The sequence below is a fragment of the Gopherus evgoodei genome, chromosome 4 (assembly GCF_007399415.2).
Source record: "Gopherus evgoodei ecotype Sinaloan lineage chromosome 4, rGopEvg1_v1.p, whole genome shotgun sequence".
NCBI classification, from domain to species: domain Eukaryota; kingdom Metazoa; phylum Chordata; order Testudines; family Testudinidae; genus Gopherus; species Gopherus evgoodei.
The window spans coordinates 43,731,916-43,753,857 of NC_044325.1; the positions used below are offsets into that span (position 1 = coordinate 43,731,916).

At 46.4% G+C, this 21,942-nt stretch overlaps 1 protein-coding gene across 1 annotated transcript in view; it reads left to right on the forward strand.

Annotated features, from left to right (window-relative positions):
* ANGEL1 (angel homolog 1) overlaps positions 1 to 21,942 on the forward strand; it is a 304,691-nt gene that overhangs the window by 35,230 nt on the left and 247,519 nt on the right. The gene's annotated exons all lie outside the window — the stretch shown is intronic.

The following is a 21,942-nucleotide window of genomic DNA, read 5'->3' on the forward strand; positions in this document are numbered from 1 at the left end:
CTGCTCCCTGCCCCCTTACCACACTGTCTGCGGCCTGGATCTGGTCCGCTCTGCTGGGACTGCGACTGGTGCCGCAAGGCCCGACTCCCTGAGCCGGGCCGGGCTGGAGCCACTCGGCTGGCGCCTTGGGGCCCGACTCCCCGAGCCAGGCTGGACCGGAGCCACTCGGCCGGTGCCACAGGGACTGGCACCGCGGGGACCAACTCCCCGAGTCGGGCCGGGCCCCGAGCCAGGCCGGAGCCGCTCGGCCGGCGCCACAGGTCCCGGTGCCGTGGGGCTCGACTCCCCGAGCCAGGCTGGAGCCGCTCGGCCAGCACCGCGGGAATCGACACCGCGGGGCCGACTCCCCGAGCTGGCCGGAGCCGTTCGGCCGGCACCGGGACCGGCGCCTGACTTCCCGAGTCGGGCCAGGCCGGTGGCGCTTGGCCAGGACCAGCCCTAGCCAGGGGCGCTCGGCCGGGACCAAGGGGAGCAAGACTGGGCTGCGCGCGCCATGCCTCCCTGGAGCCCCCCGCCTAGCTTACTTGCCTGCTCCTTGTTTCAGGCTTCCCACGAAATTTGATTCAGGGAGGAGGGGGAGGTGAACTGGGGCTGGGTGGACGGCTGCCCTAGCCTTTGTTAAATTTAAAAGCTTCTTTAGAACCAGTTGTCCTGGAACAACTGGTTCTAAAAAGGCTTCTAAATTTAACAGCCGGTTCCTACGAACTGGTGCAAACCGGCTGGAGCTAACCACTGCCCACAACTCTCACTGAAGTCAGTGAGAGTTGAGGGTGTTCAGCCTTTTGAAGGATTGAGCCATATAGGTGAAACTGTTAGCTGCACCTAGAGTTAAGGTTTCTTAACACTTTGCCTTATAAGACCCTGTGTTCAGTTGCTTATAACATTACAAAGCTGTAATAATTTGGGTTGAAGTTTTCCATGCTGGGTGTCTTCCTCATGTTTATTTCTCTCATTTCAACAAAAATAGTCTGGCTGTTTCTGAGAATCAGGTGAGGGGGAAAATATATTGTTTTGCCAATATTAAAATATTCTTACAATTAATTAATTGAGAAGCTCAAGCACCTTTACGGTTTGGAGCAAAGATTTGAAATTTGGCACTCTGGGGACAAATAGGTGTCTTTTGCTATCCCCAGGATAATCCACCCAAATTATAACTCTCTGACAATCACTTTTGGAACACATTCAATAGAGGCTTATTAGCATCTGGCAGGTAAATTTGCTGAACATTCTCTTTCTACTGAGCATGCTTTCTTCTGACAGAACTCCATGCCAAACACAATAAGAATGGTCTCAGAGAGCTCTCTGAGCAAGCTCCAGGCAGCAGTAAGCAAGACTTTTCCTGCCATTGTTCCTCACTGCTGCCAAGAGGTGCTGTTCTGCTGTCTCCAAAAATGAAAGCAGGAACTTAGAAGACTTTGTCTCTTGTGGTCTTAAAGTTCCCCCTTCAAGCATATATGCAGCATGGAGACAAAGGAAAAAGAGGCCTGACTGGACTGCAGATGAGTGAACAGCAAGAGAGGAACAGGGGCAGGCTAAGGATGCAAGGTGAGTGGGGAAATAGGACAAGGTAGAAGGGAACAGACTAGCATGGGGACAGGAGCAGAGTGGACAAGCAAGGAAACGGGGACAGAAGGGTCTTTACCACTGGAGAACAATCCCCTACATATAACCCAGGATTCCTGAGTCCTAGCATTCCTCTCCCATCAGCAAATATCTCTGAAACTCACTGGCAAAATGATGTGTCTCATCACTTTCTAGTATCTAGTGCATATAGAGGATAATAGTCTACTACTAGTACCAGTTACTCTGCTAGCAAAAGTGGTAGAGTTCTGTGCAGTGAATCTAAATTTTCAACCCTTCTGATGACCCATGTGGAGATCAGTGTGGTTCCACATGATAAAATTTCTGGGGAGGGTTTCAGAAGAAGAGTGTAAATGCTGTGCCAACATTCAGAAAAGGCAAGCAGGCCAACCCAGGTAATTGTGGCCGTATTAGCCTGACATCAGTCTTGGGCAAAATGATGTATGAGCAGATACAAGATTCAGTTAATAAAGAATTAATGCCAGTGAACTTGGTTTTTATGGAAAATGACTTGTCAAACAAACCTGACTTCATTTTTTTATGCGATAACAATTTGGTTGATTAAGGTAACTGTGTAAGTGTAATATACTTAGGCTTTTGTAAGGCCTTTGGCTTTGTACTGAACAACATTCTTATTTTAAAAAATAGCACTGTACAGTATCCATTAAACATATGCATTGCTGATTCTGAACTAGCTAACTGATAGGTCTTAAAAAGTAGTTGTCAATGGGAAATCATCATTGAATAGAGGTGTTTCTAGTGGAGATCTGCAGGGATCAGTTCTAGGCCCAGTGCTATTCAACATTTTCTATCAACGATCTGGAAGTAAATTTAAAATCACTGCTGATAAAATATGTGGGTGACACAAAGACTGGTGGAGTAGGAAATAAGGATGGAGACAGGGCAGTCATACAGAGCAATCTGGATTGCTTGGCAAGCATGGCCTGTTCAAACAAAATGCATTTTAATATAGCCAAAGGCAAGGACATATATGAACAAAGAAGTCAGGCTATACATGCAGAACGGGGGACTGTATCCTGGAAAGCACTGACTGAAAGAATTTACTGTCTTATTGGACAACCAGCTCAGCATGGGTTCCTGCCGTGATGCTGTGGCAAAAAGGGCTATGTGATCATTAGAAGTATAAATAAGGGGGTAGTGAGTAGGGAAGTGTATGAGGCATTGCTGAGACCAGTACTAGAATACTGCATACAGTTCTTGGGTCCACATTTTAAAAAAAGATGCTGAAAAGTTGGAGATGGTGCAGAAAAGAACCAGATAATTATTTGAAAGCTGAAGAAAATTCCTTACAGAGGGAGAGAGTTAAGGAGCTCAGTCTGTTTAGTTTACCAAAAAGAAGATTGAGAAGTGAGTTGATTACAATGTGTGAGTACCTGCATGGGGAGAAAATACCAAGGTACTAAAGGACTTTTGAATGTAGCAGAGAACAGCATAAGAACCGATTATTGGAAGATGAAGCCAGACAAAACTAGAAGTAAGACACAAATTTTGAACCAGGAAGGTGCTTAATCATTGGAACAAACTACCAAGGAAGTGGTGGATTCTCTCTCTTCTTGTCTTCAAATAAAGACTGAATCCCTTTCTGAAGGTATGCTTTAGTCAAACGCAAATTATTGGGCTTAACACAGGGGTAACTGGGTGAAATTTGATGGCTTGTGACATACTGAAGATCAGACTAGACATTACTGTCCCTTTTGAACTTAGAATTTATGAAAATTTTAGGAAAAATACATTAAAAAATCTACATTAAAAGAGTTTTAAAGTTGCAGAGTCTTGTACTCATAAGTTAACCTACATTCTGGTATTTTCTTTCTGAACAACCTTAACTCTGCCCCTTGCATGTACGCGTTATGGTATAGTCTTCAGTTACATGATCAACTACTACTTTTTCCACAGAACCCCTGCCTCGTTCTGTGCGCAGTATGGATGGTACTTGGAGAAAGATCAGGGTCATGTATTACTATTTATATTACCAGAGCATCTAGGAGTCTAGTCATAGAACAGGGGTTCTCAAACTTCATTGCACCACTGTCCCCTTCTAACAACAAAAATTACTACACAACCCCAGGAGGGCGGACTGAAGCCTGAGCCCACCCAAGCCCCGCTGCCCTGAGCGAGAGGGCCGAAGCCAAAGACTGAGTCCTGCTGCCTTGGGCAAGGGGGCCGAAGCTGAAGCACTTGGGCTTTGGCCCTGGGTGGTGGAACTCAGGCTTTGTCCCCAGGCCCCAGCAAGTCTAACGCCAGTCCTGACAATTCCATTAAAATAGGGTTGTGACCCATTTTGGGGTTCCAACCCACAGTTTGAGAACTACTGTCACAGAAAAATTGTCTGTAGGACCAAGCCTGATTTGATGCAGAATTTGGAAGATGTGTAGTGAATGAGGCAGGCTAGTAAAGGGAGAAAAAAATGCTCTTGTGATTAAAGCAGTTGAATACCACCCTGGAAATAGTATATGATTATAATGTAACCTTAAATCTGGTATTTCCCAACTTTTGAATACTTGACTTTGCAAGCTTAATGTTCTTTTAACATTATTTTTAATGTAATTTTATATACAGTAGACTTCTGCTTTGGGAAAAGATCTCTCTGAGGAGGTGCAGTGCACACTTCAGAATTACCATAGAACAGGGGTCAGCAACCTTTAGAAGTGGTGTGCCGAGTCTTAATTTATTCACTCTAATTTAAGGTTTTGCGTGCCAGTAATACATTTAAACATTTTTAGAAGGTCTTTTTCTATGTCTATAATATATAACTAAATTATTGTTGTATGTAAAGTAAATAAGGTTTTTAAAATGTTTAAGAAGCTTCATTTAAAATTAAATTAAAATGCAGAACCCCCCTGGATTGATGGCCAGGACCTGGGCAGTGTGAGTGCCACTGAAAATCAGCTCACGTGCCGCCTTCGGCACGTGTGCCATAGGTTGCCTACCCCTGCCATAGAAGAAGAACATCCATGCTAAGGGATGTTTCTGTTTTTAAAAGTATTTGATGGGCATGGCCCTTTGGTTGTTTTGGCTTACCACATATATGGAAGGATATATGTGAAAGAGTGTTATATTTACCTACTCGGTAGACTGAGGATTTGAGTATTGGCCTAGATGCACTAGGCTGGCTGAGCTGTGCTTAATGCAAGTCATGAGAAGTTGAACTGGGAGGAGTAGATGTGGCATTAAGTAAGCCACCTTTGTGACTTTTTTTTTTGATTCTGAGGCCGTGAATGCTGTCCCAAACACAATATAGCAGATGCAGGGGTAGTCTCTAGCTCAGGGATGGGCAAACTATGGCCCATGGGCCACATCCGGCCCATCAGATCTTTAAATCGGGCCCTTGAGGTCCCACCAGGGAGCAGGATCAGTGGTTTGCCCCGCTCCGCGTGTGCCATGGCTTCTTGTGGCTCCTGAGAAGCAGCCAGCATGTCCCCCCTCCAGCTCCTATGCATTGGGGCAGCCAGGGGGCTTCGCACGCTGCTCCCACCCCAAGCCCCACACCTGAAGCTTCCATTGGCCAAGAACTGTGACCAGTGGGAGCTGTGGGGGCAGTGCCTGCGAACGGGGCAGTGCACAGAGTCGCCTGGCCGCGCCACGGTGTAGGAGCTTGAGGGGGGATATGCTCCTGCTTCCAGGAGCTGCCTGAGGTAAGTGCTGCCCGGAGCCGTCACCCCCGACACCCCAGCCCCCTGCCCCAGCCCTGATCTCCTTCCTGCCCTCCAAACCTCTTGATCCCAGCCCGGAGCCCCCTTCTGTACCCCAAACCTCTCATCCATGGGCCTACACCAGAGCCCGCACCTCCAGCCAGAGCCCTCACCCCCACACACACTTCAACCATCTGCCCCAGCCTGGAGCCCCTTCCCACACCCTGACCTTCTCATTTCTGGCCCCACCCCAGAGCCCGCAACCCCTAGCTGAAGCCCTTACCCTCTTTCCCCACTCCTACCACCAATTTCATGAGCATGCATGGTCCACCATACAATTTCCATACCCAGATGTGGCCTGAAGGCTAAAAAGTTTGCCCGGGTTTTGGGTCTTTTTCTTATATAGGCTCCTATTAACCCCCATCTCCTGTCCCTATTTTTCACACTTGCTATCTGGTCACCCTAAGCAGGAAGTACCAGTTGGGATTATACCCTGTTGTGAAATCCATTTCTTGTTTTTTCTTACTGAGAAGTTTTGACCTTTCAGACAGCTGAACTGAAAAAAATCCATGGAGGTTCCTTTTAGCTACATTTTATCCAACAGTCTCTCCTACTATCACACTAACAATAGCAAGAATAAAATCCATGTGATGATTACCTGTTCTGTTCATTCCCTCTGGGGCACCTGGCATTGGCCACTGTTGGAAGACAGGATACTGGGGTAACTGGACCGTTTGGTCTGACCCATTATGGCCGTTCTTTTGTTCAAGTATGTCCAGTAGTTTGGGCCAGTGATTCAGTACATTCATGTATTTATTTATAATAAGATAACTTTATGATTTAGCAGAGATTGTTTATCCATGCAGGAGTATGTCTACGCTACAATTAAAAACCCACAGCTGGCCCATGCCCGCTGACTCAGACTCATGGGGCTTGGGCTAAAGGGCTGTTTAACTGTGGTGCAGATGTTCAGGCTCAGGCTGCAGCCCAAGTTCTGGGACCCTCCCACTTCGCAGCACCCTAGAGCCCAGGCTTCAGCCTGAGTCTGAATGTTTACACCTTAATTAAACAGTTCTTTAGCCCAAGCCGCACAAATCCAAGTCAGCTGGCATGGCCTAGCTGCAGGTTTGTAACTGCAGCATAGACATACCCCAACTCAGTATTGAACCAATGCCCCATCCTGAGGCTGGAGTGGCACTAGGTACTGCTTTACTGATTGAATGTAAAACTGCGGCCCTGGCTACTTGCTATCATTAAAGATTAGTAACACTTGTTGCAAGAATTGAGATATTAATTTTTGTGTCCCAGCCAAACTCCAGCAGATTAATTATATTCCTCCTAAAGTTTGAATTGAGTGCAGTATTCTTCCCTTCTTGCTTAAAATGTTGTGTAGTATTGCTGTACACTGTTCAGCATCTGCCTTGTTCCATTCCAGAGGTGAATGCATGTTTAGATGATGGAAGAATTGAAATGTATTATCACCATGCTGCCCTGTAGAGAATGGTTCCTGGGGAATATTATATTGAGACATTGTTTGTCATTTTATATGTAACCCTTCTGGCAGGTGGAGCTGCCAGGAACCAGGGCCAGGTTCAATATCTAGGGGTCCTTTTTCAACAATACAACACAGAACCGGCATGAACCCTCACCCACTAACCTGGGAAAATTACACACCACCCCTAGGCGCCTCTGAAAGGCAATACTTCTCCACTCACAAACACAGAGTCTGAGTTTTGAAAAGAAACTTTTAATGAAAGGAGGGAAGTCACCTGACATTAATTAGGGAAAATGCCACAAGCAGGATTGATAAACACAAAATTGTGAGCAGGACACCAACCACAGAGTATGTGGGATGGTGTCTTCTGCCTCATGTTCTTGAGTTCTACAATCAAAAGTTCCTTTACTGTGCCCCTCTCTGCTCCCTAACCATACCCTACTCACAGTGGTTGTCTTTGGTCAGTGAGGACCGAGGGTTCAGAGGTGCGCCTGTGTTAGTTCACCTTCCACCTGGGGAAGAAGGCACGTGGCTTGTTCCACCATCTGAGCCCTTGCTCTGTGTGGCTGCCTCACCAGCTGCTGTTCCTTGGCACCTGGCCACCTTGCCAGCTGCTGTTCCTCGCCGTCTGACCAACTGCCGTTCTGCTCATCTGTCACCTTCTGCCACCTGCCTCTCTGCTGTGATGTCTGCAGGTCAGTCTCTTAAGAGTCCACCCACCTCTTAGGCCATGTCTACATCTAAAATTTTGCAGCGCTGGTTGTTACAGCTGTATTAGTATAGCTGTATAGGGCCAGCGCTGCAGAGTGGCCACACTTACAGCAACCAGCGCTGCAAGTGGTGTTAGATGTGGCCACACTGCAGCGCTGTTGGGCGGCTTCAAGGGGGGTTCCGGGACGAGAGAGCAAACCGGGAAAGGAAACCAGCTTCCCCGCGGTTTGCTCTCTCGGTCCCGGAGCCAGCCAGCAAACCGCAGGGAAGGAGACCTGCTTGCTCGGGGTTCCGGGACCGAGAGAGCAAACCGGGAACGCCGCGGTTTGCTCTCTCGGTCCCGGAGCCAGCCAGCAAACCGCAGGGAAGGAGACCTGCTTGCTCGGGGTTCCGGGACCGAGAGAGCAAACCGGGAACGCCGCGGTTTGCTCTCTCGGTCCCGGAGCCAGCCAGCAAACCGCAAGGAAAGAGACCTGCTTGCTCGGGGTTCCGGGACCGAGAGAGCAAACCGGGAACGCCGCGGTTTGCTCTCTCGGTCCCGGAGCCACCCAGCAAACCGCAGGGAAGGAGACCTGCTTGCTCGGGGTTCCGGGACCGAGAGAGCAAACCGGGAACGCCGCGGTTTGCTCTCTCGGTCCCGGAGCCACCCAGCAAACCGCAGGGAAGGAGACCTGCTTGCTCGGGGTTCCGGGACCGAGAGAGCAAACCGCGGCGAAGCTGGTTTCCTTTCCCGGTTTGCTCTCTCGGTCCCGGAACCCCGAGCAAGCAGGTCTCCTTCCCTGCGGTTTGCTGGGTGGCTCCGGGACCGAGAGAGCAAACCGGGAAAAGAAACCAGCTTGATTACCAGAGGCTTCCTCCTTCCACGGAGGTCAAGAAAAGCGCTGGTAACTGTCTACATTGGATTAAATCACCAGCGCTGGATCCTCTACACCCGAGACAAAACGGGAGTACGGCCAGCGCTGCAAACAGGGAGTTGCAGCGCTGGTGGTGCCCTGCAGATGTGTACACCTTCAAAGTTGCAGCGCTGTAACTCCCTCACCAGCGCTGCAACTTTCTGATGTAGACAAGCCCTTAGTGACTTTCAACTCTTAGTGAAGCAGGCTATGCAGAAATGCTGTCCCACCACTAGTGTTTTTAGCTCTAGTAAGCACTTAACATAACAACAGACTCCCAATGGAGCCTATTTAGCTCTGTCTTTGAACAGTGGGGAGGAACAGGTTAAACCAGACAGGGGATCCTTAAGAAGAGTCCACACCTCCTGGTTGGGACAGCTGTCCTCACCCTTCTTATTTTCACAAGGGTTTGGTATTCGAGCCCCTGGCTTAGCAAGTTCTTTTCAACTGAGGGTGACCCCTCAATCAGGACAGGCTCAGAACAGTTCTGCTGCCCTTTACTCATATAGTAAAAATAACATTCTACTACCACTGCATTCAGCTAATGTTAAAATTATATAATAAACAGGTTAAAGAAAGAGTGTCTGTACATCTGGGTATAGTGCTTAGATTATCCAAAAATACAAACTTTGTTTTAAAAGCTGTAAAATACATATACTACATAATCTCCAATAACCCAAATTTAGATTAAAATTAATGATGCAGTTTAGTTATTAGCATTCAAATTTTAAGGTACATCACTAATGAAAAGTTATACAGAGAGTTGGTTTAGAAAGCAAATATAGCAATGAGTGGAGATTGTCTCTCAGTAATTGAGCGTTTACAATTGATTGTTCCTCATTGAATCTGAGTCCATCAGAGAAGTATTTCAATTACTTTCCTGATTTTAGCAAAAAGAACGAGGAGTACTTGTGGCACCTTAGAGACTAACAAATTTATTTGGGCATAAGCTTTCGTGGGCTAGAACCCACTTCATTGGAGCCATGCAGTGGAAAATACATTAGGAAGATATATATATACACAGAGAACATGAAAAAATGGGTGTTGCCATACCAACTCTAATGAGACTAATCAATTAAGTCCTCATTCTTTTTGCTGATAGAGACTAACACGGCTACCACCCTGTTTTCTGATTTTGCTTCTCAACGGTGCTCTGGCTCATCTTTCCTGGTATTGCCAATATCCGGTGCTGTGTTCTAGATAGATGTTCCTCAGCCACCTGATGGCATCCGATTTGTAACCCAGCACCAGTGAAAGTTGATCACTTTGAGCAATACATCTACTCTGCGTAGGTATCCAGCAGACAGGAGGTGTGTTGATGTAAAAGCAGTTTGCTCCTGAAGTCTCTTCCCCTCCCCAACTATCTGTCAGAGGAGAGTTCATTCAGACCCTGCTTACTTATATTATTAATAGATTACTATTACTAGTATTATTATTTAAATTGTTTTAATGCCCAGTATTTGTAGATATTTTTCAAACATTTAAGAAGCTATGTCCCCTGTCTCAAGGAGTTTACAATCTGCAAAGAAACAAAAACAGACAAAGGTAAGGGAAAGGATTAAATGACAACGTTCAAGGGACTATTCAAGCCAAATAGATGTCTATCATTTCAGAAAATCGAAATGCAGCCCAAATGAAGCCACAGAAAGAATAAACTCTGGCAGATAAAACACAAGATGGAAGTTGGATGAAGTAAAAGGCATTATGAAAGGAAAACATCTTTGTTATACATCCGTTCTTAATACCTTCAGAACTCTTGAAATGACTGAACTGCTGAGAAAAATATGCAGTCTTTTATTAAAAATCTGAAATAAGTTATTACGGTATATCAGAAGATTGCAGAGTAGCAACGATTGTACCTATCTTTAACAATGGCGTGACTTCAGTCCTAGATAAACTGGTTGAAACTGATTTAAAGTAGACATATAAAACACTCCAATGTGATATAAGGATGTCTGTAAAGAAAAACTATATTTTTTCCCTTCCATTACATTGCCTCCAGAGCCACACTATAAGAGTTGCATGCCTGGGTAGGGAACTTTGGAACAATTTTTGAGGCAGACAGAAGGCACATGCAGTTCCTTCAATCCTAATGTTCCATATACTGATGGCATTAATACTCTGCCCTCTCTAATCATCACTCAGTTACTCTTCAGACCAGGTAGTTAGGAAACTAACCTCTTTTTTTCCTCATATTACACAAACAAGTGTAACTGTAAATCTGTTTTAAAATAATGTATCTGCTAAAGGTAGGCGTGTTAGATGGAAAAGTTTGTGTTTTATTAAATTATTTTAGCAGTTTGTCAAATTTGGGGTATTTTTTTAAGTGGCCTTGGACCTTGCCCAAGATGCAGACCCATTCTTCTTGCTCTGTAATAGTCCTCACTTCAGATAGGCAAATAAAATGTCTTTTATGCCTTTGGGAAGCACACTGTGCTAACAGCTGTGTCAGCACTTCTTTCAAAGGGCTGACATTGTTTGTCCAGCCAAAGCATCAAAAGTCAAGGCTTGACAGTGGCCGGTGCCAGATGCTTCAGAAGGAATGAATAGAACAGGGCAATTAGCACGTGGTCCATCCCCTATCACCTAGTCCCAATTTTTTTGCAGTCAGAGATTTAGGGATACGTAAAGCATGGGATTGTTTCCACGACTGTCTTGGCTAATAGCCATTGATGAACCTATCCATTAAATGATCCCATTCTTTTTTAAACTCAGTTATTATTTTGCCCTTCACAACATCCACTGGAGTGAGTTACACAGCTTAACTGTGCGTTGTGTGAAGTACTTCCTTTTGTTTGTTTTAAACATGCTGCCCGTTAATTTCATTGGGTGACCCCTGGTTTTTGTGTTATGGGAAGGGGTAAATAACATTTCCCTATTGACTTTATCCACACCACTCATGATTTTATAGATCTCATTAGATCCCCCCCTTAGTCATCTCTTTTGTAAGCTGAACAGTCCCAGTCTCAAAAGGCCACTGTACTTTCAAGGGGCCCAAGAACAGGTGAGAGGGCTGAGATCCCTCACAGGCCCTACAATCTTCCTTCTCCTGCTCTGTCAGTGGTTTCTTTGGCAAGGAGTGCTGAGGAGAGGAGTGGTCTCTTCTTTTTCATTTTATTTTAGGTTCTTATACTATACTCATCACCATGGTATTTGAGTACCTTTTCCCTTTAGATGGTCTCTTCTTCCTAAGAAAATTCCTGAAGGGGCCTATTTTATTGGTAAGTGTGTTTGTAGGATGATAGTGATGGTCATGGGCTGGGGGAGTGAATCCCGGGCTTAGGGAGGTCTGGCTCATCCTGCTCCTTCCGCCCGAGGCCCCCCATGGGCTCCAGCAGGAGGGGCAGGGAGAACACCAGGCTCGGGGAGACTAGTCCCTAGCCTGCTCCACCCCTTTCTGCCAAAGCCCCACCCCTGGGCACCAGGTGGGCGACGCTGCCCCCAGCCCTGGAGCACCAGGTAGCCGGGGTGGCCCTTCACCCCCAGAGCGCAGTCTGGCCCCCATTAGTCCCAGCTAGGGCCCCGGCCATGGGTGTTTAAAGATGGTATTAAGTATCCTTGTTGCAGAAGAGATAAAAGTTAGTTTAGTTGGGGGTAGTCAACAGGTGGACCATGGGCCATATCCAGACCACCAGACACTTTTGAACAGACCGCAAAAATCTTTTTATTTACTTGTTATTATTGTGGTGTGAAAGAATGTTTTTCTGGAGTTTGGACCTTGACTATACCTTGACCAAAAAATGTAGTCCTTGACAAAAAATAATTGACAATTCCTGATTTAGATGGTCTTTAGCTGTTCTTGAAAACCAGTCCTGTTTCAATGTAAGGCAAAACAAAACAGACAGATACACACAAAAGAATAGTAAAGATAACAAATGCATCTTTTTTGTTTAAGTCTTGCTTGCAACCTAACTGTTGGCAAATTACAGGCACTACATAGAAAGTTATTAGATACTTGAAGATCTGGCTAACTTTTACCAGGGTTGGGTTGTTTAAGACGTTGTTAAAGTTTCTTTAAAAATCACTGTCTTTACACTAGTATTGCAAAAGGTGGAGGTGTCATGGCTGTTAAGTGGTAAGCCAGATTTTTATTAAACATAAAGCAACATAAGGAAGATAGAAAAGAGGAGAAAGAAGGTGGTAGAAGGGGAAAAAATGAAATTGGGGAAGAAATAATAGTGGGAACCTCAGGTTCGTATTCCAGGTGTTAAGAAGTCAGCTGAACGTGATGGAAGTGATTATTTCATCTAGTTCCTTGTTTGCACCCAAACTTGTTTGGATACCTTTCAAGAAGCAAGACAAAGAAGGCCCAAAGGAGGGATAATAGATTTTGGAGGGCCAGTAGGTGGTGGCAGCCAAGACTCTCTCTTTTTCGAGGTGTTCAGTCTGCCAAACTTCCAATTCACAGCAAGATGCTAAGTGGCTGCCAAAAAAAGAATGTCTAGAAAGGGCATTTTCCAGCACTCTATCCCAGTCCTGTTTCTGCTTTCTGCTGCAATTGAAGAGTCTAGAGCTGAGAAAATATCATTGGACCCTGGGGACAACTGAAAATATTTGGAAGAAAGATTTATTTTTTGGCTGCCCGGGTACTTATAGCTGCCAATTATCAGATGTTTATGACCAGGTATATAATTTTTCACTCTGATTCAAAGCTGCAACTTGGAGCTGCCATTTGGGCCCAGGGCAGCCTCAAGGATAAAACTCAAGAATTTCTGGAGTTGTTTAAAAAAGCTAGGAAGTGTCCAAACATTTCTGGAGGGGTTTCTTTGATATCTGACACTTCTGCCTCATCTTTAGGTATGGCTGTCCCTTTGGGAAAGATTAGTGATTCAGATGTCACAGTGATGGACCCAGTCTAAGAACTTAAATAGAACAAGAAAGTTCTGACTTCGCATCTTAGATATTTGATGTGTCATGGACCTGTCTTTTGAAAGCACAGATGTCTTCAACTCAAGACAGACAAGATTTTGGAAAAGTTGAAAGGCACAAAGTTCTCAGGCAGTTTTCAGGTCTTGAATCAATCTGCTTTTTGCAATAAAACTTTTGGATTCAATAAGGGACAGTAGCAGAAGTCCTCTGTAGAAACTGGCTACCAGCAGAGACCCAGAGAACTGGGATGCCCGCTGATCCTCATTGCAGGAGACAAAAATCTTCCTTCTTGGCCTACGGACTGTAAGCCACTCATTATGTTAAACATAGCTTGCAAATATCCATGTGTATGACTGGACTTAGAGACAATCCTGCAACACCCAGAAATCCATCCATCCATCTCTTCTACCTCTCCCTTTGGTTATTGTTTATCCCAGTTTTTTCAACTATAACCAGCTAGGGAGCCAAAGAAGAATACCAGAGCCTTACTGGGGGAAAGGTTTTTATTCCCAATATTTTCTTATTCCCAAAAGAAACACTAGTTCTGGAACTCTAGTTTGAACCAAATACCCGAGGAAAATCAAATTCCACATGGTTTGTCTGGAGAGCAAAAGTCTGTCTTTTAAACTGTTCGACTGGATTGGGGCTCTTGGCCTTTGAGTTGCTTACTTCCACATCTAAACAGGACAAACAAACAGAAAATACTTCCAGTTCATGGAGGACAGTGACTACCTGTATAAGGTGCGATCCTTTAGAAGGGCAGTAGTCCCCAGGTTATCAAGTGCTTGGTGATAGTTGCAGCTCATCTGCATTGTTAAGTTCTGGAGAAATAGCAGTAATGTAGATGACTGGCTCATTAGAGTATATTCTTGCAGCAGGATAGTTCATGCTTTTTGGGAGATTTGCTACTTCTTCAAAGTCTCCCAGTTGGAGTAAGTGGAGTAAAATTTACTTTGGTCCCATCTCAGGTTCTTACCTTCATGGAGACCACCTTAGATACCAAACGGGTTCTATATTGCCTGCCTACCTCAGGACAGATTCTGAGAGGTAATCCAGGCAGTGGTCTTAGCTAGGTCCAGGCCAAAAGGTTTTAGTGAAGTTTTAGTTGTGAGTTTTAGGTCTAACAATGTGCAGCTTTGGATATGACCCTTGAAAGGGTGATTGAATCTACTGTAAAACCAAACATTTGCAGCTTAGACCTGATGTATTTCCCCCTCAGCAGGTCAAAGACTATGGTAGACACTGCCTGAGTGTTCCTTCAGGAGATGCCCTTCTCTCAGCCTGCTCCTCAGATCATGATTGGCATGGAGCTTCCAATCTGATTAGGAAAACGCATCTAGGATCTTTGACTATTTGTGGTGTTCAGAGACCTCCAGAGTCATGGCCCCCATAAACTTCCTACAGCTGAAGGTCAGACTGGTTCTACATCCCTCCTCCCACCCCCCACCCCTCCTAGGGTGACCAAACGTCCCGATTTTATAGGGAAAATCCTGATATTTGGAGCTTTGTCTTGTATAGGCGCCTATTATCCCCCACCCCCATCCTGATTTTTCACACTTGCTCTCTGGTCATCCTAACCCCTCCTCCCCCACAGATCAAAGCAATGGCAGCAGATTCTCACAGATAACATTGTTGCAGTATATTACCTGAACAGAAAAGTGGGTGTTTGGCTGCCTCTGTTTTGTCAGGAGGCAATCTTTTTCATAATGAGGACAACAGTATGTGGGTTTTAGCCCACAAAAGATTATGCCCAAATAAATGTGTTAGTCTCTAAGGTGCAACAAAGACTCCTCATTGTTTTTGCTGATACAGACTAATATGGCTACCACGCTGAAACCAGATCCAAGACACTGAGTCACTGCTCTGTGCAGTGTTGGAGCCAGACCAAACCTTTCAATCACTGGCAGGAAAGTGTGGCTCCACATCTGAGAAACAGCCAGTTTTTCTTCTACGCCTTTAGCTGCAGGTAGGCAGATTCCGATCCTCCGTGACATCACATCTCCAAGTAGAGCTCGTCTGGGCTGCGTCCATTGGCTCCTAAGACGCCTTCAAAGAGCAGTAGGTACTTTATGGGGTTCTCTGCTTGGTGTCCCCCTTTGGATCCCTGTTTTTGGCCCTGTGACCCTCATGCCCATCCCTATTTTTTCATTAATTGTTCCCTGTGATTATTGGAGCCTTGGGTCCAGTAGCTCCTCCCCTTCGGCTGGGGGGTGGTGCCTTAAGATGAGGGTGGATGCAAGCCTGCCTATTCCCTCAGAGCCTCAATAGGTGCAGGTAGGCAGACCAGCTCCTCCTTGCTGCAGAGCAAATTTAAAGAAGAAAAAAATGGCTTAAAATCTCTAGGCTTTGCCTTTATTAGCAGATGGATTCCCTTTCTCCTCATAGTCACTGATGCTGTCCATACCCCCCACTCACCCAAATGGAGTACAGAATGATGGAGAAGGCTAAGAAGAGAGAATAAATGAGACACTGTCTCATGCGCCTCTCTGTGAATTGAGTGCCTGGATAGAGATCTGTGCCTGCTCTCAAGTGCTCAAGCTGGGATTTCCTGCAGTCTCCCTCCCTGAACAGGATTATTCCCAGGAAGCAATGGCAGCACTTCAGCAGCAAAATCCTCCAGATCTGGCACAGGTGACAGCCCAAAGACGAGTGGTGGCTCCACTTCCCACATGGGGAGAGTGTAGATTGAAGCATGGATAGTCAATAGGCAGACTGTGGGCTAAATCTGGACTGCCAGATGCTTTTGAACAGACTCCAGAATTTGCATATACTTATCAATTATTATCATAATCTCTCGTGTCTGTACCTTGACTATACCTTCACCAAGAAATTTGGACCTTGACAAAAAAAATAATTGATACTGTGCTTCAGGGGTAGTCAAAGTGCCAGGGAAGCTTCCTGCCAAGTTGCTGGAGACTGCACTCACAGCCCGAGATGTTGACTGCAGAGCAGATGCCTAGCCTTGCCTCTGTAGCTACTACAGCAGTAGGAAGCTAATGACAGGATCTAGGGTAGATAGGGCAAGGAGCGCCTGCTGAGGGGCTCAACACCTCTTTCTGTTCTGCACTGCAGTATGAACCCTCTACCCAGCCTTGCAGTGGCTCAGGTCTATTATCTGCCAGCAATGTCAGCCCAGCTCTGTTTCCCAGTGCAGTAAGTGTGCCAAGGATTCCCTTTGAAACTCCAGGATTGGAACCCGGTGCCCCCAGAATGGAGTCAGTCTATGTCCAGGTCATGTCCAGGAATCTCGGTTACGCAAAGTGTGGGACCCTGGGAAGCTCCTTTCTTGACCCAGTCCAGGACAACTCTCCAATCTGAACACACACACACACACACACACACACCTCTCTCTCAGGGAAAGAAAGCTGCTTGAAAGAGTAATCACAATAGGATGACAATCATTAAGGGAGGCATAAGAAAAAGGTCTCTCAGATATTCAGACTCCTTTGTTGCCCCCCCCCCAAAAAAAAAACAACCACACACACTAGAGAAGAAAGAGCCTCCTGATTTTTTTAAGAAATCAAAATTTGAGGTGAAGACTTTAAAATACACACTAGCTGCCATCAACAAAGGGGACTCCATGACTTCAGTGGGTTTGAAGGATGCCTATATCCATGTCCCAATTTGACAGTGTCACAGATGCTTCCATGCTTTGCTGTTAGAGGTACACTAGCAATACAGGTCCTTGCCCTTTGGTCTTGTGGCAGCACTGCGTGTTTATAAAAGTGTTGGTCAAGTTAATAGCAGCTCTCAAACAATAAGGGGTCAACATGTACTGCTCCCTGGATGTCCTTCTTTGAGCCTCATCCAGAGTCAGTCATAGATGATACCACCCAGACAGAATGCTGGAGAGCCATGAGCTTTTGAAAGAGGACTTTAACAGTCTCAGCTGATTCCCCAAATTTTCTTATTTCAGGAAAGACAGGAGAAGCTGAGGGATCTTATAAAAGCAATCAACCTTCCAAGGGAACTACTCATTTATATGCTTCTGTCTCTTCTGGGATTCGTGGTCTCCTGTGTAGATATTCTTCAGTTGGCCTGTGCTCACATGAAGCCACTATAGAGCACCCTCCTTATTTCTCTTTCCACAACTGTCTCTTACCCAGCCTTCAGAGAAAGTCTCTCTCCCCAAGAAGATTCTTAGGTCATTCAAATGGTGGAGCAACTTCAAGTTGGGCTTCCCAGCAGGTGAACCAGTCAGGACAATAGTTACCACAGATGCAAGCCTGGAGGGATGGGCTGGTCACTCAGAATCAAGGACTGTCCAAGGGATCTGTTACAAACAAGAAAACAAGCATGGAACAAACTGGTGAGAGATCAGGGCAATGTGATCTTAAGGCTCTTCTGTATCTGGGCTCCCCTCATGTGCTGATCATGACAGACAACACCTCAGCCATGTGATAAACAGACAAAAGGGGAACAAAGTCTACGATCTTTCAAAAAGAGGTTAACATCCTGATGACTTTGGCAGAGGAGAATCTAGTAGCCAATTTGTTCCCTTCAGAGTAAGGAGAAAATTAATGCCTGGCTGACTGGCTCACCAAGCAAAAGTTAGATCATCCAGAATGGGAACTGCACCCAGAGGGTTTCCAGCTGTTGATAAAGAAGTTAGGTCTCCTAGCAATAGATCTGGTTGCTTCCCACCTGAATCACAAGATTTCAGTGTTGTTCTCTTGCCAGAGAGATCACAAAGCTAAGATGCCATGTCACAAAGATAGCCAAAGGGAATCCGACATGCCTTCCTTCTACTTCCTTTCCTCATCAGAATGCTACAGAAAATCAGGAGAAACACAGCACTAGTCTTTCTAGTAGCCCTATTCTGGTCAAAGAGGCCTTGTTCTCTGACCTCCTCAACATGGCACGAAGTCCTCCTATCCATTTTCCTTTGGAAGGGATCTGATATTGTGAAGGCCAGTTATGCACTGGAACCCAGATAGTCTGAGCCTAACTGGCTGGCTCTTGAACTGAGCCTCTTAAGCCAAAGAGGTTATTCAGAAGAAATACCACCTACGTTTTTAGCTTCCAGAAAGAAATATCCTAATTTAGTGTATTCAAGGGCCCAGATAAGGTTCATCCCACATCTGCATCTGTACCATGGATTCTTGAATTTCTTAAAGATTAACTCACGGTAGATATGGCAGCTCAGATACTCAAAGGTCAAGTTGCTGCTTTGTCTGGCATCCTTTGTGGAGAAGACAAGAAGTAGATTTTGTCTTACCCAAGTATCCAGCTTTTTTTTTGTTTTGAAAGCAGCATCTCTTCCACATTGTCCTGAAGTGCACATCGTTCTTTTATGGAATCTTACCAGGTTCTCATTGCCATTACAAGCCTTCCTTTTGAACCACTCATGAGTATATCATTACTTTCTAATCATGAAAGCGACCTTTTTGATAGCAATCATGTCAGTTCACAGGATGTTTGAATTGGGAGCCCTTTTCCTGAAACCTCAGAACTGTACCTTCCATAAATATATCAGAACTCAGAATCAGCCATGTCTCCATTAACATTAACACCAGGCTCCATGGAACATGGGAAGTTGTCCTTCAATCCTTCTGTCTAGCACCATCACACCGCAAAGAGAAATTGTGGTATACTTGGGATTTTCACAGAGCTCTCAAAGTATATAGTCACCTTTAATTTCAGAAAGGTGAATGCTTTGTTTGTGCATCATCAGCTGGTGTCAGAGGAAAAGAAGGCTTAAAAAAATCTTCCATTTACAGGTGGTTAAGGTATTGTATTTCAGAAACATACATGCCAAAAAGCATAGTCCATCGTCCAAAATCAGAGGTCAGTCCCTCAGAGCTGTGGAAACTTCATGGGCAGAAAGATCATATGCCTCAGATGAAGAATTTGTAAAGCAGCCACCTGGTCATCTGTGTCCAAATTCTACAAGCTGGACATCCAGCCATCATCTAATGCCGACTTTGGTAGATGAGTGCTCCTTGCTGTAGTGTCCGGGTAACTATTAGGAAAGGGTTATCCCCTTTCTCTTCTACATTTAACTGCATATGGTTTCTCCCTCCTCTCCTGAGTGGATACTACTATGAAAATCCCATTATCATGGATCTGTGAACCTCATTATATATAAGAATAAGAAAATGTATCCATGAAAATGTCCTTTCTTGAAGTAATGAGGTACAGAGATACAACCCACACTGAATGAGCTGGTAATTGAGGAAAGAGATGAGATTATTAATAGGCCCTTAAAGTTCATTGTTAATTGAATGCCTTGCTCCATAGGACAATTGTTCTATTTAGTCTTAATGCTTAATTTTCCTTATCATTTGTGATGGGGTTGATAAACCCCACACTGGAGAATTAAGGATACAGGAACAGTAGGCCTGTTGGAGGAGGGACTTAAAAGGGAATCTCTTCAGCACAGCAGTGTGGTGGGTGAAGAAAGGCAGATCTGTGCTCACTGCTATAGAGGGGCTATATCAGGAAGGCATTCCAGGAAGGGCGGTCTACTGCATGGAGCCGGGACTCCCTAGCCTGCTGAAACCTGTGGACCAGATTGCCAGAGACAACAACCAGCCACAATGAGCCTTGGTGGAGAGGGAGCAGAGTGTTAGGAAGAGATCCAGGGGAGTGCATTAGCTGGACCACAGGTAGTGGACTCCTGCCTTACGATGCCCAAGATTGCCCTGGGTTGGAACCTGGTGGAATGGAAGGGCAGGATTCCCCTATCCCTATGCTGCTAAGCAGGGCTGCCACTACAGACACTGTCTGCTATAGGTGGAGGCTTATTCCACTCACACCAGCATAGAGTGGTTAGATATTTCCTAAGCTGCGGAAATAGCTCCTCTGCCAGTGATTGACAGGCTTGGTCTGTTTTCAAGACTCCATAGAACAGAGACCCAGTGCCATAGATTTGTGGACCTCATTACTCCAAGAAAGGAAATTTTCGGCTAAGGCACATAAGAATTTTGCTATTCCATGCCCATTTCCCTGGCCACATCAAGCGCTGGTGGCCTGAAATAGTGGTAGGGGCACTATCTTAGCTATAATCCTCTAAGGACTACCCTTGGCAGAGAGAACCCTTATGGGCTGGTTTCACTAGCTTTAGGGCAGCTTTGTGCTGCTGGAATGGGACAGAATTTCCTCTATTGTACAAATGGATCTAGACCAGAGATGGGCAAACTACAGCTCACGGGCCACATCTGGCCTACGGGACTGTCCTGCCCGGCCCCCGAGCTTCTGGCCCAGGAGGCTCACCCCTGGCCCCTTCCCTGCTGTCCCTCCTCCCCCACAGCCTCAGGTTGTTTGCTCCACTGCCGGAGCAATGCTCTGGATGGCGAGGCTGCAAAGCCTGGCCTGACCCAGTGCTCTCATGCCACTGGGCGGTGCGGCTGGTAGTGCCACCAACCAGCAGTGCTCCAGGCAGCACGGTAAGGGGGCACGGAGTGAGGGGGGTTGGATAGAGGGCAGGGGAGTTTGGGGGTGTGGTCGGGGGGAAGGGGTGTGGATGCTGGTTGGGGGGAAACGAGGGGTTGAATGGGGGCAGAGGTCCCAGAGGGGCAGTCAGAAAGGACTGGGATTGGATGGGGTGGCACGGGGCAATCAGGGGCAGAGGTTCCGGGGGCAGTCAGAGGGCAGGGAGGAGGGGTGTTTGGATGGGGCAAGGGTCTTGGGGAGGATGGTCAGGAATGAGAGGTGAGATTGGATGGGGTGGTGGGGGTCTAGGGGCAGTCAGGGGACAGGGAGCAGGGGTGTGTGGATGGGGCAGGGGTCCTGGAGGGGGTCAGATAGCCCTAACCAGCCCTCAGTACAATTTACAGAACCTGATGCGGCCCTCAGGCCAAAAAGTTTGCCCGCCCTTGATCTAAACCAAGAACTCCTGGTTCTAGTGGAGCAGCTAGGTGGCATATCCAGACCTCAAGCCCCTTCATGTGATAACTTCTTAAGCTTATTTTAGAAGATCAAGAGAGTCCTGTTGTTGCCCCTTATTTGAAATCTATAAAGGTGTGCATGTGGTCATGACCATCCCTCCCAGTCAGGCCTAGCAGGAGGCCATGCCTCCTTGCTGCTGCATCTCTGCAAAGACTGGCTTAAAGGGGAATAAGCAACCTTGGAGACCCTGACTCTCTAGGCAGGGTGGAGCACCAACCAGTATAGGGGCTCGGGCCCTCAGGCTATATACAGTTTCATCTAATGTCCTGACTCAGGCAGACAGCTGACAAATGCAGGCCTCTTGGCCCAAGGTGGGTAAGTGGCCACTCCAGGGGTGGGGCAGCCATAGGGGATAGGGGGACCCAGGCCCACCCTACTCCATCAGGTTCCAGCCCAGGGCCCTAACAGTGGCGGAGGGTTCTGCCACTGGGTCAGCGGGGGTCCCACCACAACACATCAACCAGTACTATGGCACTACACCCAGATTATTGTCTGGTATCCCTGGACTACTTCATACAGTCCCTTCGCTGTGTACCTGCATTTAGTGGGTGTTCTCCATCTCCCCAGTGTACACAGCAAGTGGCAGTCCCAACAGGTCTTTAGCATCCCTATCGGCTGGCAGATCTGGCAGTCCCTTAAGGTCCTCAGTGCCGTAGAGGTCCCACTCAAGCACCATCCCCAGTAGCAGGCAAGAGGCATCTGTCTCCTTTGCCAGCTCTTGTCCAACTGAGCTCTAGGGCCCACCTTTTATACTTCCTATCCTGTCCCTCTGCATCCAGCAGGGCAAGCATGGCTTACTTGGCTCCGCCAGGGGGTGGGCGGTGGTTCCTCCCCATCAGACCTAGAGGGA